This window comes from Anas acuta, chromosome 13 (genome assembly GCF_963932015.1).
Source record: "Anas acuta chromosome 13, bAnaAcu1.1, whole genome shotgun sequence".
Classification (NCBI taxonomy): Eukaryota; Metazoa; Chordata; class Aves; order Anseriformes; family Anatidae; genus Anas; species Anas acuta.
Window position 1 is genome coordinate 21,462,490 of NC_088991.1, and position 20,018 is coordinate 21,482,507.

The window sequence follows — 20,018 nt, forward strand, 5'->3', positions numbered from 1 at the left end:
AAGGCAGAAGATGCTCTTCAGGAGTACACCTAGAGTATTCCAGCTATTGGACAGCATTTGGTTAACAGGACCAGCATAGAGCAAGTGCAAAATAAGCTCCCTCTAAAACACATTTCATGTGAATGTTCAATATTCAGCAGCAGCTGTTTTGTTTTCCAGATTTGCTCCTATTATATATACCACACTACTTGTTAATGTTGACACACTGACCTGTCAAAATGATCCCTGCTTGCTTATGGGTCTATTGAACCTGTTCAAGCATTTTTAGCAGGACAGCTTTTAACTTGGATCAGAGCTGGAAGAACTAAGCTAGGGAGCAAGGACACATGTAGATTTACTGGCACCTCTGTGGGGACAGTAACCTCCAAGGTAGCCAGTCTCAAATGGAGACAGAATAAATAGCACCTTCAGTCTCAGGCCAGCTGAGACATAGCTGGGCACTAGGCTAGCCCATGGCTCACTTACCACCAAACCGAATGGAGGTGGCACCTAAATTCTCCTTTCCTCTACAGAATGGCACAGGTTCACCTATGGACTCAGGCTTCACTAACTGAAGTCAAATTCCTCCTGGAACACCAGTGTGCACTTTCCCAGAGGTCTTACCCTTCAGTTAGCCCTAGCTCCCTCTCATTTAATCTTTTTCTCTTGCCTGCTGTTGTGATTTGAAAGCCTTCTCTCCCTCACTCACAGAGTAGCTGCTTGTAATCCAACTTCCCTCTGCTTCTCCAGGGCTCCACATTAACTCAGTGCTCCAGGCATTCCAGCTCACACAGCACAGGAGCAGAGCAGGAGGGAACTCTCAGTCTCTCCACTAACATTAAGTCAATTCTCCCCACTGTACTGGAACTTTGTCAAGTGAATCGATGCACTGGAACATAGGTCTTAGCCATAATAAGGAGAAAGAAAACTGGCCCATGTTTCCAGGTAGTGGCGTATAATGTGGATGATGATCTCAGCACTAACTGTTTCAGGCAAACCACCCTTTACTAGTTCTTTCCATCCAAGTCTTGGCTCCATTCATTTTGCCTGAGATTTAGATCTATTTTTGGAAGTGTTAAAAATATACAGGGAGTTGCCAGCCATTTTTATTCTAGTGCAGGAACATTATATACTGAAGACAGTAGTCATGTCTCCTGCTTGAATTGCTTTTTTTTTTCCAGATGAGCACCAAACCCTGGCACATAACAGTGTTGTTTAGGTAAGTGTAGGTAAGCTGTTTCTACGCTAGGACATGGAGTAGACTCAAAACCCAAACCAAACCAAACCAAAAAAAAAAACAATAACCACCCACAAAATCCAGAGCACTATTTTGCAGGAGATGCCAAGGTCTGAAGTATAATCTGGGAATGTTTATGTTACCTCTCCCACCCAACTGATTCACTCACAAGTGAAGGGAACTCCCTCCCACCCTGTTAACACTACGAGGTGTGATCTACAGTCAGGGTTGCATGGCTGTGGCAAGCAGCCCCTGGGCAACACTAACTCCCCCCCACATTCTGCAGTCAGTTCTTCTCTTTCCCACAGTTGAACACAATGACGCACCACATAGCACACACACGGACATGACAGATGGCATAATTTATTTTTCCTAGGCTTTTACTAAATACTCCGTTGCCATTGCATCTCTGATCCTAAAATGCAGAGAATTAAGGCATTTGGGATATTTGTTCCAGAAGAGTGAATAGGTAATAAAAAAGAGGAATGGATAGGTTGGATAAATAGATAGATAGGTGAATAGCAGATGGATAGGTAGGTAGATGCATAAATACATACATATGTACACAAACAGTTCATAGCTATTCTCCTCTGTCCCAGAAGTAGCTGCCATTCAGTAACAGACATAAGGAGAATAGTCCTGATTTGACTGCTCTCTTTCATGGTAATTCTCTCTTCATAGGGAACACAGACTTAACTTTTTAAAGTCCAGCCATAACATTTTTTCTTTGTCTTGCAATTTTTCTCTCACTCAACCCACTTCTGATTTGGAGGTTTCTGTTTGTTTGCTTGAGTGATTGATTTTAAGAAAAGAAAATCCCCTGAGTTAAAATGACAAGGAAAAAAGCCCCCAGAGTCAAAACTAGTCTCCCAAGCCCAAACATATTTTGAGATGATCCCCAAGCCCAAGGTTGTCTTTTCCCACCCCCACCAGAAACCTTCACCCTCAGCAGCGCTGGAGGTAGGGAGGAATAGCTGGTGTTTGTACAGTGCTTTGAAAACACATAAATCCTCTGGATAATTCTCTTTTAGAAACCACACAGCCATCAGGCTACCAAAGTTCCTCCCAGTGAAAGGCTAGTGCACAGCTAATCATTAAGCAAAATGGATGGCTCCTCAAGAGCACATGAAATATCAGAAGTCCTCACTGCTGCCAAGGAGCTAGATGATCTGTTTGAGGTCTGAGTCACAACATACCAAATTCGTGTTTGTGCATGGGTCTTCTGACTTTCTGTGATAATCTCAGCAAGAAGCAGGGACTGGGTCAGGCTACCTCTTCCCTGAATCACAGCACAAGGCTCCACTAACAGGTCAGCAACTCTCCCTGGGCTCAAAGTGCAGCATCCTTTCAGAGGGATGGCAGGGAAAACAGCATGCAGCTGCTCCCTACAGCACCAGTTACTGTCATATTGGTGCAGGGTGCAAAAGGGAAGGGAAGGGAAGGGAAGGGAAGGGAAGGGAAGGGAAGGGAAGGGAAGGGAAGGGAAGGGAAGGGAAGGGAAGGGAAGGGAAGGGAAGGGAAGGGAAGGGAAGGGAAGGGAAGGGAAGGGAAGGGAAGGGAAGGGAAGGGAAGGGAAGGGAAGGGAAGGGAAGGGAAGGGAAGGGAAGGGAAGGGAAGGGAAGGGAAGGGAAGGGAAGGGAAGGGAAGGGAAGGGAAGGGAAGGGAAGGGAAGGGAAGGGAAGGGAAGGGAAGGGAAGGGAAGGGAAGGGAAGGGAAGATATCCACACGTAACCAGTTCCAGGAGCTCAGGTTCATAAAAAATGCTGAGGATATTAAAAACTCAAGATTAAATCCTAAAAGCTGGTAATATTTCTTCACTATAACCTAATGAATACCAAATTCTTTACTGGTACAGTTCCAGAGTTAAAATAACAGAAATTTTGGCTCCACGTCTATGAAAGTGTTTAAACTACCATTAAACTCTAAAGGAAGATTTAGTTCTAAACTTTATGCTATATTGTATATTCTCACTGAAGTCCACACTACTGATGGTATTCAGTACTTTAAAACTACAAGCCAGTCTCTAGTAAACAATTAGGTATTGCATAAATCATGAGGTTTGGCTTTTTAAATAATTTTGTCATTTAATAGTTGTTTTTTTCTCCCTTGTATGTGACATATATCAACATTATAAAGAAAAAACATATTTTTTTCAGAAGTGAAGCTGAGATTCTAAGCTGGTCATAGGAGTCTAATGGGTAGATTTCTATTTCAAGTAAAGATTTTTATTTTAGATAAAAGCAGCAGAAAAAATGAGAAATTTGTCTCCAGCTCTCCAAGTTATTAATCAGAAGTTTTTTACTGTGTTCACTAGGAGTTGAGGAATGATGTAGCAGTAGCTTGTTGGGTTGATACTCCTCCACTGTGACATTTATTTATAATGGTGGACTTGGCAGTGCTAGGTTAAAGGCTGGACCAGATGATCTTAGAGGTCTTTTCTAACCTAAATGATTCTCTGATCCTATGATATGTCCACCTTCTGCTAAAGCTGATACCCGAAATGCTAACCAACTTCCATAGGCCTTGTTTGCCTTTGGCAGCAATGAAACCCTAATGCAGCTGTAATGGTAGGGTTTCCTTCAGTTCACATCCATGCTGCTTTTTTCCTCAGGGGATTCACACCAACAAGATTAAAATTGCATAGCTGAAATATACAAAGCCCCTTTTTTTTCTCTTTTTGGCTAGGAAAAATCAACAATAAGGAGAGCAGAAACCACAGCCCATTAGCTTTTTCTTTGCTTACTGGCATTCACCCACATGGTTGTGTTTGCCTTAGATTATTCTGCAATAGGAGCTGCTGACAATACAGGTGGAAGCACAATGGGCTGCCCCACAGCGCTCCTGAGGTGAAAAGAAAAACAGGGGGTTGCCTGTGTTCCCAGTGAAGACTTACAAAGTTACCTGCTTTGATCACTGATGCATGGAAGATCTGTTTATTATGGAAGTAAATAATTTTCTTTCACCTCCATACCTGTAGGAAGTAGCTTTATTTTTGCACTTGCAGTCATGTGGAGAGAAAGTAGGATTGTGAGAGGCCTCAAAATATTGTCCAGCAGTACCTGATCCTTGTTTTGTGGACCACTGGTGGACTGCAGAACATCAGACAGGCACACATTGTTTCACACAAAAGCAGACAAATTACAAGCAATATGGGAATGTTTACAGTTGAGCCAAACTGGTACTTTGCCTTTGAATGAAAAAATAAAAATAATAAATTTAAAATAAATAAATAATGGCAACACAGCAAGAAAGGATATAAGATTCTTTTACCCTTTGATTAAAACAATTGAGACAAACTGATCAAATCCAGTTCTGTGCACTATGGTGGGATTAACTACCTACCCAAATCGTTGAGAAATCTAGTACTGACCCAAGGCTTCATAGAAGTGTTGCCAAAACAGATTATTCCAGCCTTAAGGAGTTATTTTGCCTACATCCTGTGAAAGGCAACATGATATAGTGAGGGGCTGTGGGGAGGAAGAGAGAAGGTTAAAGATGGTGAGGAGGTCATAGATGTAATTACTGGAGACTGAGGAGGCTGAGCTTCAAAAGCCTTTCAGGGGAACTTGAGGTGGAAGACTGAAAAGTGTGATTTATCAGACAGCCTCATGGGGATCATCGTTCCTTTCTTCGTTCCTAGGACTGCCTCCTCTTTTCTTTCACTCATTCCTTTTTCCTGCACTGTCACCGTTTATGAAGCCTTATAGACCACTCATACTGTGCCTTTGAAAGCTGTTGACCTACAGGCAACAGAGGCAGTTCTGCATAGGATCTTCATCTTTCAGAAATCTGAGGATTCAGGAAGGTTTTAAAGGAATTTGGTTTGAATATTTTCAGTTCAAGGAAAGAAAAAAGAAGTATAGTGAGAAAGTCCATTGCATGCTTAAGGGCAGGCTGGTCAATTAGGAGGTGCTAGAGGGCTACAGGTTTGGCTATGGGCACAGTTTCTCTCTCTCTTTCACCGTCTGAATGTCAGCATATTTCCACATGCATTGTTTTGTGAAGAAAAATGATGTAGTGAGAGAAGGAGAGGGCATTCCCTGCACTTCCCTGAAGGTAAAGCCTCTGCACATTGTGTGAACACAACTGATTTGCTCCAGATAGTTTTTCAGTTCTATATTGAAAATGGGGCATGCCCCAGTCCCAGACTTGGCATGCAGATCCTGGCACTGCCACCAAAGGGAAGGGAGGACTGTGTTAAAAACTGAACTCACTTTGCCAAAGAGCTCCTAGGGCTTCCACTGTGCACTGCAGGGCCTTGCTATTTCATTGCCTGCAAAGTGGTCAGCACTGTCAGGAAGATTGAAGTAGGATAGTTGAGCTTGCCTTACAGGTAGTAATATGTAGTGGGCAGTTTTCTGAGAGTCCATTCATGTTTTTTATTTTTCCTATTACTTGATGCATTTGTAGTAGCTGAATGCCTTTCAGAAGAAGTATAGGACTAGGATAGCACAGGGTAGAACAGAATAGCTTGGAACAGCACAGAAATAAGCCTGCTCTTATCAGTGGTCATCATGTCCTCATGCATTCATATTTGCAATGTCAACATAGTAAAGATTTCAGGCAATGTCATTTCAGTAGGGATTTGATTTCAGCAACACAAATACACCATTAGAGCCATTCCCACAACAACCAACACAGGATCTGAGGGTACCAGCATAGCCTGCCTAGATAATTTGAGCTTTCTTGGAACATAAATATAAACCCTGCATTGCCCCACTACAACATGCAAAAACAGCGAAGCGCATCACTGCATCACACTGTGTTTCATTAACCTACTCCTGAGCTGACACCTTCCCTCTGAGGACAACAGATTGCTTTGAAAGAGTGCTTCATTAATTAGGATTACTGCAATTCTTCCTGCTTGCTTCAGTTTCCCAATTAATGCTTAATTACTGGGATGCTAACAGTCCTAATTAGCAATTGCAATGTACTTTGAGGGCCAAGAGTGGGAAGAAAAAAAAAAAAAAAAGATGATGGCATTATTCAGCTTCCCAGAATTCACTTGTTATTGTGGGTATTCTGAAGGATTGATAGGGAGCAACAGCTGCATTTCCTTATACAGAACTAATTTATTTCTTATTAGTCAAACCACTGGTCCCTGGGGAATCCTCTGAGCATGTGGAATCTTATGGTGGGAGAGCATTAAAAACACTGTTAGAAACACTAAGGACTTATAGTAATCACAAAAGGTTTAACACTCAGGTTTCTGCCCAAGATCCTGGATGCAGGGTGCCGATCCACTCCCTTTGTTCCAGCACTGCTGCTTGTGGTAAATAAACAGGGAACATAAAGCCTAGTTTCTCTGGACAAATAAAAATCAACAAGAAGAAAACAGATACTGATTACAAGTGGCTGGCTGACAAACACTGAGTAGCTGACAAACACTTTAAATTTCAGAACAAAGATGGCAAAGGTGTATGCTACTTTAACTGCACATTTCTGCACAGGTGATGCTCAGTCCACATGTCTGATGGCTGGTGCCAATATTGTGCAACACAGCAAGGAAGTTTCAAAGCAATGATATACTCATCATGTGTGAAATTCATCCTATCTGGAGACTTTTGAGCCTGACTTTTGGGACCTTTTATTTTTGGCCAGAAGAGGCTGTTCCTTAGATACATACAAAACATGCCAAAAAAACAGTGCCTTCCTACTTTTCTGGGGTGCTGAACAGCTGATCTCTCAAGACATTCCTTGGTCTTGGAAAACCTGACCCATTTCTCCCCTAGATATAAACATAGACACTGACTTACACAAACGCTTTTGGCTTCTGACACCCACTTCAAACAGAACAAAATTAAGAAGCTGCTTTGGCCACCACACATGACCACAGAAAACTCTTTCTTTCCCATTTTTTTCCCTGCTTTCCATGAAGATGCACATAATTTTGTATTAATTTAAATGGTATATGTCTCAGCGTTCAGAGTTTTCTATGCCACACGATACAACATATATCCTGGCTTGTCAACTTGAAAATGTTAAATAACCCCTTCCAGCCCCCAAGACCCAGACCTGCATGGTCTAACATAATTTATTAGTCCTACAACCATACCCTGCCATACTTGTTCACTCTCTTCCCTAGGCCTCTGCAAGCCTGCAGCAGATCAAAACACAAATACACTCGTAAACTACAAAGACTGAAAAGCCAACACCTTCCCTTTCTTCAACACCAACACTTTCTTTCAGATTACTCCTTGAGATTCATTTCTTGAACATAGACATTAATTTTATACCTATCCACTTGTCAAGTGAATCTTGCCCAAGGACTTTGGGACGCCTAAAAGATCATGTGTGATAACTGAATCTACATGTATATTCAAATTACCTGAATCTTCTTCCAAGTCCCATGAAAATGGCCTTAATCAGGCACGTTGATCTTCTGTTATCTCTCTGCTTGAATTTTGTTACTCACTTGTGTTCACATACCTAGATGCAGAGTGCCTTTGGGTTTCAGGGAGTCACAGTTACTTAACATGCTTATTCAGAGAAAGACACTGATCTGTACAGCCACACTAACCAAACAGAGTCCAAGGGCTCTCTTCTTAGGTAACAAGTGACTTTCTTTTCCCTTGTCTGTGATACCATTCAAGGACATTCACCATTTTGGATGCTAAGAACAAAATACAGAGAAAGTGTCCTGCTTCCCGCTAAGAAATGTGAAAGCTAGAGACACAAGAATCCAGCTTAATGAACTCTTTTAGTGAATATACAATACAGAGGTATAAAATCTTAAAATAGGCTCCTTTGGTAATATTTTTTCTTCTTCTAAGTTAGCAGATAGATGATGAAACAGCTTGAGAATGTTTTGCAGTTCCCTATTGTGACCTTTAATAATGTCAAACCAGCATTTACAACATTGTCTGGAGAAGTTCAACCAAGAAATCTTGGCTAGCTTCTTCAACACAGCCTAAACCTTCTGGTTTGTGCAACATTCATTCAAATAGATTTTTAGGCAGCTTTTAAAGAGTCATATTTCCTTTCTTCATTGATAGCTATGGGATTGTCCCTGGAAGGAGGTATATTTGAGGTATTGATCCCAAATCTGCCCTAATGTGAAGAACTAATATGTCTTTTTCATGTCTCAGTGACTACATCATCAACACTGGGGCAATGGTTTTCACTGTGAGTCTTAGGGCTTCAGGTAAAAATGTACATTGAATGTTGAACAACGCCCAGATAAGCTGTGGATGCCCCATCCCTAGAGGCATTCAAGGACAGGTTGGATGGGGCTTTGAGCAACCTGGTCTGGTGGGAGGTGTCCCTGCCTATGGCAGTGGGTTGGAACTAGATGATCTTTAAGATCCCTTCCAACCCAAATCATACTACATGTATGATTCTATTCTCTAGTACATTCTGGTTTGCCAAACCATATATGTAAAGTGTGTCAGTTTCTCTCTGTTGCATTTTCTTGCAGTTTCTACTTTACAGTATTTAGAGGAAGTAGACTAACAAAATATATAAGGCATTTATTTCTTTTCAGAGGACTTCCTTGAACACAGGCTAGGTTTCTGTGAACACTAATACCAGATCCACACAGTTCTGGATCACTGACAGTAAACCTTTCATCTGGAGCAGGCAAAGATATGTCTGCATGATTAGCCAGGTCATTTTGAGTTTTGCTGACTTCATGCTTTTACGCTAGCACTCTTCAGCAGAGATTACCTGACATAAATCTACAGGTGGACAGATGATGTTTGATCAATTTCCCTGGGACAAACAAATTCAGCAATGTTTTGTTGTTGCTGTTTTAAATAAATTTGAACCAGATGAAAGACCCTCATCTTGTCTCTCTCTTTGTATCACTAGGCTGAGGTGTTTCCAGTCAGATATTATAGCTTTAAAACTGGATTTCCTGCACTGATGAATGACTGCTCTTACAGATTCTCTTCCATTTTGTTTTTGCCTGGCTTTCCACAATAAATGTAGTCAAACTTTCCAGGATGATTCACTGTGGATATGAGCAGACATTATCCTGTACAAATCATTGGGAATCAAACATACGTTGCTGTTCTCCCACCCTGGTCCTCATAGTACATACTAATATAACTTCTACTTTGTCATTGTTACTAATCTGCTCTCTGCGTTACTTTTTATTTGTCAAAAAGGATCAAGTATTTTCATAAAGTCACCATGATATTACAGCACATTACTCTGCCATTTTTATCTTTGTCATACCCAGGAAACATGGCATCGTGCCACAAAGCTGAAACAGGAAGTATTTGTCATCAAAGGCTAGCTGTGTCAAAAACCTTGTGACACTAATCTGCCCTGCAGAGAATGTAAGTAGCCTGCAGTGAATACGTACAAAGTGAAGAGCAACATTGTGTAAAGCAAGTCATTCCTGTGCTGTGGGGATAAAATGAGACAGAACCAGCCTGAATCTTTTCCTACATGAGAAGAGATCGATATCCTAGAAAAACACAACATGACATCTTAGATGAACATTCACACCACACCAAACCCAGCAGCTACCGTCATACTGCAATCATCTGTCTATCATCAGGTACGCATCCCTGCTTCTTGTTCCTCTGCCATGTGGCAGGCTGCATGTTTTCATATGACTCAGCAAAAATCCCCGAGCCAAAACTAATGCATGCTAGATCTGGTAAATTCAATGCTTAGAAGAAGCATCCTCTCCTCCCCTCCATTGCCAAGCCAACATGACAACCTCAGCCCTCAGATGAGGTACAGAATAATAGAAGTAAATTCAGGGCCTCAGTGCCCCACAGCTATCACAGTGGTATCAGAACAATTTGCTCTTCTGGTGCCATGCTTCTGGGTTCCTAGCTCTTGATTTCAGTGGACACAGGGTCCTGTCATAGCTGTGCATAATCTTAAGTTCACTTAAGTTCCCAGAGCTGCACCCTGCGGTATTGGCAATGAATAGTAAACTACTTAATGAGTGATAGTCATCTTGTATATATAGCTTTGAAAGGAGCTCAGCATGGTAAAGAAATGAATGGCTTGGTTCTCCTATCCAAAAATAGAGCATGTGGGACAACCCACTTTGTATTCCAGTAAGTCCAAGTAATAACAGCAGAATTTATACACTGTTTTTATATTTACCCAGTAAACTGCAAGATTATTCTGTTTCTTTTTAATGTCAGTCCCAAGCATGCTTTATTTACTAGACTTGCTTTTATCATTCTTCTCTTGGCTGACTGGCTCCAGATTTCTAAAATATACCTCATGGTAAAACAAATATAATTTGCTGATCATATTTAGCAGTATGGAATTAGTATAAAACCACAATAAGAGAAAACATTCTATTCTGTAAGGTAGTGTTTCATTTAATCTCAGTGCTTCCATTTGTTTACATATAAAGTGAAAATAGTCATTTCTCCTGTTTCAAGAATAAAAGTTACACTATAATTATTGATGTTTGCAAAGCATTTGGCAGATGTGCAAGGGAGGGTATGAGTCTAAATGATTACAATTATAGTACTGTGATTCTGAATTTTATTACCCTGCTTATGAAAATACAAATTTTGCAGATATCTCACTGTGGTCTTCCTGAAAGGCTGGCCACAGAAACTGTGGCTGAAGGGTGTGGTGTGGAATCAGCCTAATTATTATGCCTCTCAGAAAAGCTGTGAGAACCCATCACTGTGAACCTAATCTGTTCTTCCTTACAGTGGTGCAGACTGAGAACAGTGATTCAGGATTAACAGTAACTGAGACAAAAATCTGCCCCTTTGAGTCAAATTCCAGGATAGTTCGTGTATCCAGGCTCAAAATAGCTTGGCTCTTCATTTTTCAGACAAATGCCTCTTGATGTAATGCACAGGAAAGGAGGAAGAACATTTCACTGGCAATATCTGCTATATTCAGGGTTAGCTTCACCTTTCAAAGTGATCAAATTTATTCCATATTGGTCTGTTTTATATAATCCACAGTTTTTGACTTAACTATCCTGTCTGTAGAGTGGAAGTAGAGGTGGGTAGTATAAAAAGTGGATGCCCAGAACAATGAACTGGCATGACTGTAGTGAGAGTGTCTGTGGAGGGGGATTTACCTCTGCTTGTCCTCAGCAGAAAGCATTTATTATATTTCAGCTCTGCTTCTCAAGCAGAGCCAGTTCCAGGCATCAATATGCCATGAGGCATAAACAGTTCCCCTGTAGGAAAAGTAAAAGCAGTTTTTCCTGTTTGTGAAATCCCCACATTGCCAAGAACAAGAAAGCTTTCGAAACTCGATCTTTGCTGCTCACAGGGCTTCACTGCCTTATAGGGTCTGAATTCCCTGGATTCACACTGGGGGCGGGCTGGGAATGCTGGCTTTTCCTCCTTCTGGGTGATTCTGGGAGGCCCGCAAATGATGTCATGGTACATTTTAGGCTACAATAACAGGAAATCATCAAGTGTTTATACTGGCAGACTGGGCTGTGATGTGATTTTCCTCCTGTTCCCCCCTCCCTGCCTTGCCCCCACCATTGACTTCCTTGGTATAACTGTTTCCTCCGATTAAAATACTACAACACTAAAGAGGAAAAGGAAAGTGGGGGAGGGAGATGGGAAGGCATATATTGAAAGGATGGTTCCCCCAGTATCACACACAGAGCATTCCCCCCCACACACACATGCACACACTGTGTTAGTACAGCAGCCCCTCCACAAGTCAGAAACAGCCCACTGAGGCACCAGAGGATACACCTATTCCAAGTTGCAGACATGAAACTCTCCCTTCCCTAGCACAGATGAGTCACTGAAGAGATCTCTTTGGCAAAATTTTGGTTCTGCATTTCTCTGTGGTGAGGGAAACTGTGCCACACAGATACAACTGAAAGTATATAGCACAGCCTGATGGACTCTGAGGAGGAGGAGGCTATATTTTCAGGGCGTGAGTCAGAGGAAGGATGCAAATGACCAGTACCCAGAGGCCATACCACAGCATGAGGCCCACATCAGTTTTAGTCAGAGGTGCTTGAAGGTGATGGTTTCAGGCTGAGTTTCAGGCACTGCTTGGGCCAGGGATGCACAGCATAAATGTTACATGTTCTTTTCTTCCCAGCTTGCTAAGACAGAGAGAAGAATTGGGAAGATAAAAGGAAATTTCCAAAAGACTAGGGATCCCTGTAAGGAAAAAGAGGATCACTTCCAGCACTGGCTTTGAGGCAGTTCAAGTTTCCCCAAAGGATATGACATGAATATATCCTTTCAAATCATTTTTACTGCAGTGGACTAGCAGAGGTCACACAAACAGCTCTAAACTGGTGGAGTAGGTAAGGGTGGCTGCCTCTAAAGCATATATCAGGATGGCTGGAGCTGAAGGAGGATCTATGAAGAGACAGGTCATTTACAGCAATGTGAAAGAAAGTCTGAGGTAAGAAAGGTGGCAAATATAAAAGATGTTTCTTGTAAAGGAAGATGTGTACAAGAAGCATATCTCAAGATAAGAGTGTATGCAAACTTACCCTTCTGCAAGGAAATGCTATAGACACACAGGAGCCTTGCTTGAGCTCTCCTATCCCTTGGTTTTCCATAACATGGGAATTTCATAGCTCGCAATCATAAGAAGGTCCTAGTGTGAGTCTTACATCTAGCCACCCTTGTGGCTAAAAGTCTTTTCCGAAACCTTCAGCAACTGTCGTAGATTTGCACAGGGTTTGCTTTCTGTTCTAAAATCCTCATTTTCTGTGTATGTGTTTTATTTTTATATTTTTTTCTTTTTAGTGTGTGTTTGCTGTGAGCTTGTATGACTACAGCCAAGGCAGCAGAAAAGGCATCCCCTGAAACCATATGAGTGTCCTCTCCATGAAACCCTCTGCTAGAGCCTAACTATGTACTTCCTAGAAACAGGCTCAGGTAAGTTGGGGGACATGAAAGTGGGACTTGCAAAGTCCATCTCCTAGCTTCTGTCCCATGGTAGGGTTTGCTGTCTTAATCTTGGCATGAATTCTACTCATCCCAAAAAAATTTTTTTTGAGTTTGCTTGATCATAAAGTGGCACATCTGTTTATCCTTGCTGAGACTCTAAGTGGTTAACCAGGCCTCAGGCACAGCTGATAAAAATGAAGACAGAAAATGAACAGCCTATGTGAGGCCACACTTGTCCCAGTTGATGGAGGTCATGGTATCTTGGCTGATGCAATTGTGTTCTTCCCTTTTCTTCTGCATCTCCCACTCCTTTCTTGTCTCATTCTGCAAGGTCTAGACATGAATAGGGCAGAAAGGGAGAGGGTATCAGATTAAACAATTTCATTTCTATTGTTTCTTTCTTTCCATTCATGCAACATCAGCAACACTGGAAGCTTTAAATCAGGCCAAGAAGTCACCCAGGTGGAAAAGCAAAAAGCCTGAGACAATCACTCGGCAAAACTAGCCTAGGCTGCAGGGTCTGTCTTAGAGAACCATGGCTCTGTTTAGAGCACTAAGAAAGCGTAGATCTTCAGTTCACAAAACTTGAGAGTAGAAAGACATTAATATCTTTCAGAAAAAAAAAAATATATATATATATATATATATATATATACAGTCCTTGTCACTGACACTGCAAGTGTAAGTGTGGTTGACAGCAGTTAGTGGAAGGAACAGGCACCATGAAGATGTGACTTCACTGTTAAGTTATTCAGATACTTAACTGTGATCAGTGGTGGGATGATACAGCCAGCAGTAAAGCCCCTGGTGCTGTGTCCCCATTAATGTTATTACCTGAGACAGCTAATTAGAGCTGTGAGGGAAAGACCATCCTAGCAATGCTCACGCATTCGTTATCCTCCAGCATGGTCCTATCCTGCTCTGTAATAAATAGGAAGCTTTTGCCCCAGGCAGACAGCTGGGATCTCAAGCCCACTTAAACATTTACTTCAGACCCAAAATTGCTTAAAAATAAGCATGACTTCAAATGCTTTGTTGGTGAGGGATCAAGTCTTTCCTCTTTAGCTATCCCAAAGACAAATTGCAGTGGTCTGCAACTGGCAAGTTGTATGGACTAATTAGCTTAACTTCAGGAAATGCTTTAAAGATGACACCAAGCTGAGTGGTACCAAAGGAAGAGATGCCATTCAAAGGGACCTGGACAGGCTGGAGAAGTGGGCCCATGTGAACCACATGATGTTCAACAAGTCCAAGTGCAAGGTGCTGCACCTGAGCTGGGGCAATCCCAGACAGGTGTACAGACTTGGAGAAGAACTCATGGAGAGCAGCCCTGCAGAGAAGGACTTGGGGGTTCTGGTGGACAAACAGCTTGACGTGAGCCAGCAGAGTGCGCTTGCAGCCCAGAAGGCCAACTGCATCCTGAGCTGCATCAAGAGAGGTGTGATCAGCAGGAGAGGTAGGGGATTGTCTCCCTCTACTCTGCCCTCGTGGGACCCACCTGGTCTGGGACCCTCAGCATAAGAAAGATGTGGAGCTGTTAGAGTGGGTCCAGAGGAGGACTACAAAGATGATGGGGGGCTGGAGCACCTCTCCTATGAAGAAAGGCTGAGAAAGCTGGGGATGTTCAGCCTGGAGAAGAGAAGGCTCCAGGGTGAACTCACTGCAGCCTTTCAATACTTAAAGGGATCTTATAAAAAGGATGGAGAGCAACTCTTTACCTGGGCAGGTAATGATAGGGTATGGGGGAATAGTCTTAAACTAAAAGACCAATTTAAATCTTAAATTTGCACAATAAGCTTTCACCAGTGATGCTGCTGGCAATATTCAGAGTAGCTGAGAACATGACTTGTTCCTCTGAAAGTGTTCTGAGCTGTCTGAGGCCCCTCTCATCCATTTCATAGGTAAAGTAAGTCTGATGGCTTATCCCTCCTGTGAACTGCATCATACTCTAAAAAAGCCTTTTAATGGCCTTTGGAGGGGAAGGGAAAGAAGTAGATGGGGTTTGACTTTCCTGTCATGAAGCACTTCACTCAGAAATGTCTTGCAAGGGACTTGTGACTACTTTGCCTAAGCCTTGGGGCAGTTTGGGTCCAATAACTACACCATGTTCAAAGCACAGAGTTGCTACATCCCCAGAACATTCAGCAGCTTGGAGTATTTGGGGATGCTATGAAGTTAACACGGCTAAAACCACCAGAAATTCTGCCCATGAGGTGCAGACAATATTCAGAAACAGTTCATGGGATTAGGAGACAGAGAAAAGAGGGACGGGAACATTGAGCTTTTAACTGCTTTCCAGCTGTCAGTCTGGGGTGAAGGTAGGCATTAATATCATATGATAGTGTTGAATGGCCGCTGTGTAGCAAGCAGTCCTCTGAAGTTTGGATCCCATTCATCTTGCAACCTCTGCAACTGTCTCAGAAGACATAAGATCAAATTGCATCAGCTAACTTGCTGCCACTCTGTGGTGAAAGGGGTGGGGAGGTGTAGCATGAAATCATCTGGAAACTGATGTAAGAAAAGGGTGTGGGACATAACATGCTTGCCTGCCTTGGTCAGGCTACCAGCTGCAGCTTCAGCAGAGCCTCACTTTGTTGTTCCCTCTCAAAGTCTGACTTGAACAAGAAAACTGGTAACCAGGATGGCTCATTTTGCCTTGGTGCAGAAGGCTTTATTCTTCTTTTCTCTGATGCTCCTGATGAGTGGACAACACTAAGCTTGAAGTGGTTGGCTGGGACATGAAGCAGCCACAAAACACAAACTGTTACAAAACCAGTTTGGAAATCAAGATCAGATGAAAGTGTCAAAGGATGGGGGAGTCTAGAAGACCTCATGACTATGAATTTATTTATTGTGCATGCCATCATAAACACCTTGGTCCTTAACCCACTGTAAGACAATTTAGGTTTTATATATATATATATATATATATATATATATATATATAAGTGAAAGAGGAAAGAGTTTTGAAATAGGATAAGAAAGCAAGCACTGGGGATGAATGTGGCAACCTAGGAAGATAGTGACTTCTAAATGCAGAGTGCATGGCATGGCTGGTTAAGGAAATCACCCACATAAAAATAACGTCAGGGAGTCCACTACAGTCCATTGCCATCCAGACGTGCCCATTGCACTGAGAATGATCACATTGCATACCTAGTATGTACATCCATGTGATAGTCTGAAGGTAAGGTAAGGGAAAAACAGACCTTGTGGACGTTCAAAGTTCTTTGTAGTTCAGTTTTATTCTCCTCCCATTGCTCCCATCTACTTCTAGATCACCTGTGGCCTGAGATGTGACATCCCACTCCCATCTAAGCACGACACAAGAGATTACAAACCTGATCAGAGATTAAAAGCTGAACAGCTTCCCAGCATGGCCAGAGGGTAGACCATAGAGGTGGCTAAGCCTCAGTACTTTTCCTTTGTTGGACTAAGCAGAAGCCATTCAGGGAATTGTCTCACAGACTGCCCTTATGGTGGATGACAACAGCAGGCACCTTACCAGTCAAACACAACTGCTCACAGTGCAACTAAGAAGTTCCACGAGAGAGAGGAGCATAGTCTACAGAGGGGAAGAGTCATCTGCTTTAGCAAATCTGTATTGCCAACAGCTGGTCATTTTTTCCCATCACCTTTGCACTGCCTGTAGCTGGTGTTGATGAGTTTCTCAGTAACAAGCAACTCCTCATCTTTCCATGCTGAGGAGCAGTGGGGACATGAAAGGAGAAGGAGCTGTATCTATTTCATGCTCAGCACAAGTTAGCAACACTGGTCAGCATGTGAAAGGGAATTTTCTACTGTGAAATCCAACACCAGGTTGTTTTGAAGGAACATGCTGTTTTTACTGATATTCTCCCCTCTCACCCTCCCAAAATATATATTATTTTTCTGATCAATAAATATGGAAGGGTTTTGATGAGCCCAAAATGCCTCGTTACACTTTTCTTATTTGGAATATCATATCTTTATTAATATATTATTGTATTTGTATGTTAACAACATGTGAGCATTTCCTCTTGTTTTGCCTTTATTGCAATCAAGTGGCTTTACCTAATCAAAATGAGACAAATAGATACTATCAAAGTGAAATGTTTTATGGTTTATATATTAGTAATATATAGAAAGCTGCTTTTTCAAATTATCTGCTGATTGGACAAACCTCAAAAGAGACAACTCCAGCTTGTAGCCAAGATGATTATTTCTGTGTTTGTCACTTTGTAAATTGTCTGGATGATTATTCTCTGAAATTAACTACATAATTCATTGCACTGTTCTCTAAGTTAATCATATTTTTAAGTCATTGTTTTTCTTATATACATAGTGCTTCAACTCTAAGAAAATGAGACACTTTCCTCAAGGACACCATAATACCTACATTACTAAGATCATGAACAAGGCACTGAAATCTAACTAAAACTTGGCAGCTTAATAAATGACAATTTTCTGTATGCTTCTCTTTAACTGAAGAACAAATATTGATGAAGCAACTCTGCTTGCCACCAACACCATGCAGTTTTTTTGAGATATTCTTAAAGTACATATTCTTCCTCAGTTAAACCAGTGCTAAATTCTCTGCAGGGATAGATCCAGGGGAACTACAATGATCTCTATGTAGCTATCACATTGACTTTGACTTAACATTGCTGCTGTAAACTCCTGTTTTATGACAAATAGGAGTAGACACTAAGTGATGTGACAGGAAAGTACATTAGAACCTAAGTGGTGTTGTGTTACAGAGTGGTGAAATGCCCCATTCCGATGTGATGTTTGTATTGTGCTTCCTGTGCAGAAATGGGTCTGCAGTACATGTTTTGAGAGCACCCTCTCCTGGGGGCAGCGGTGAAAGCAGCTCTTCTCAATTGCAGAAAATCTCTCATGTGAAGCGTGTTAAAAGATGCATGTATACCAGAGGAGCAGGACAAACTCAGATCAGCACTGCACAAAACAAAACAAAAACAAACAAACAAACAAACAAACAAAACAAAACACTCCAGCACTCTGAACCACCTCCTAAATTTGCACCCAGTACAGTGTAACTGTCCCAGTGGATTTGACTTGGATCCTTAAAATGGGGTCATTGCCTATGTTTATACCATGGATCATTTTCCCAGACTGCAGAGAGCTCAAGAACAGGCTTGGTAAACCTCTGCTAAACTTTCGCTATTAATGTGAATTTCTAAGAAGACAATGTCCATAGAAAATAGAACACTATTTTGATCCAATTAAGAATAATTCCTATGCAGCCCTATGTGTGGCTTTGTCCTGTTGGCCCTCTCTAGTTGGTGCTCAGCAGAGGTGAGTGGAGAACACCTAGAACTTCCTTCCATTTCCAAGGTGTTTTCAGCTTCTCACGTGCTTCTTGTTTAAATGTTTACAATGTTTTTTCGTTTTCTTTAGAAGAAAACTAACTCATTTTAATTGGATTGGAATAGGGGGAAATTACCTAGTGTTTCAATTAAAAAAAAAAAAAAATTAAAATGTTATCCTGAACAGAAAAATCATACTATCAGAAAAAAAAAAAAAAAATGCAATTAAAATACAGCCTAAATGAAATTTAAACACAAAACTTATTGTACATAGCAGTTTTTATTTACCAAACAAAATAATCTTAACACTTCACCCTGCTGTATAAACAACAAGATGTGGGCTCTTTTCCATACCTCAACGATATTTGTTATTTCAAAACAAAACCTAGGCAACACTATCCAGTTAAAAGATAAATATTCATAATTTATAGCTATGCCTTTATAAGGTAAATGACATTAAAACTGTGCTGAGTACTGCAGATTATGTTCTTCTTCTTGAACAGGAAAAAAATATATATTTTTTACTTGGAGCCTTTATGTAGGACTCCTAGACTAGATAAAAATGATAAAAATGTAGAACATGCTGTCTCCTCCTTCAGGGCTGTCTCACATATCTGAAAAGCATCAGAACCTACTGCCAAGGCCTCTGGCATCAGAAAGCATGTTCAGTTGCCTATTTCCTATAATACATCCCTTGACAAGCATCACACGTGAGGCTTGACCCAGCATCCCCTGAAGTCAGTGTAGAACTTCTGCTGACTTCATTGAATGCAGGATTAAGAGTAAGGACTACAAGGGTGCAGGCATTGCTTTGTACTTGCTGCACGGGTATTCACACATAATGATTCTAAGCAGGTTAGAGTAATTAGTCATTCAGAAAATCTGAGCTACATTGGCCTCTGTTGCGTAGCTGTGTAAAGAACAGTGTTATTCGAGATCCCTTCTAAACTTGTCTTTATCTGTAGATACCTCTCATTTAGCATACTAATCCCCATGTGAGAAATGAGCCAAGAAGTAGCATTTCATAATCTTACCTTTGCAACTCTGCAAACATAGGAAAGGAGAAGAGACTGGGAAGAACAGAGACAAATTCATTGAAAACATGATGTTTGGTGGCTAGTGTCCAAAGCTCAAGTCTCAGACGCCAGAAAACAAAACCAGCCAATAGCACAGAAGAGGTGCAGAGGCCCCAATCTCTCATTCGCTGCCCTACCAGCAGTCTCTCTCTGTGCTCTAGGGAAAAACACACAAAAAAGAAGGCAACAGCTGCCAGTACAGATGCACTTCTGACTGCTCGGCCACCCACTGCTCTCCTAACAACCTCAAAGGGCCAGGGTGTTTGGTGAACACATGGAGCTCAAATGTCTTACAACCAATTAGAGATTAAATTTGCAAGCCATAGAAAGGCAGATAGAGCATCATTCTTTCTTAGCTGTGCCTTATTCAAATTTAAAAATAACATAAAAAACAACAGAAGCAAACAACCAACAACAACAAAAAAGACTCAACTCACATCTTCTTGACACAATCCCTCCTTTTTAATTGGTTTAAAGAGCTTTTACTTCATTTCTGGATACTCCAAAGCTTTTGCACCCCTTCATTTGAAGTGCATTTTTTGGACGTTAATTACACTGGGAAGAAGTCTGGCACACAGTTGTTGATCCCAGACAAAAA

General features: G+C 41.5%; 1 long non-coding RNA gene across 1 annotated transcript; it reads left to right on the plus strand.

Moving 5' to 3' along the window:
- Window positions 1-2,338: 2,338 nt before the first annotated feature.
- On the plus strand, window positions 2,339-17,602 carry LOC137863705 (uncharacterized). The gene is made up of 4 exons (XR_011101052.1): window positions 2,339-2,525; window positions 9,399-9,722; window positions 12,892-13,023; window positions 16,313-17,602. It is a non-coding gene; the product is annotated as an uncharacterized lncRNA (long non-coding RNA).
- The last annotated feature ends 2,416 nt before the right edge of the window (window positions 17,603-20,018 follow it).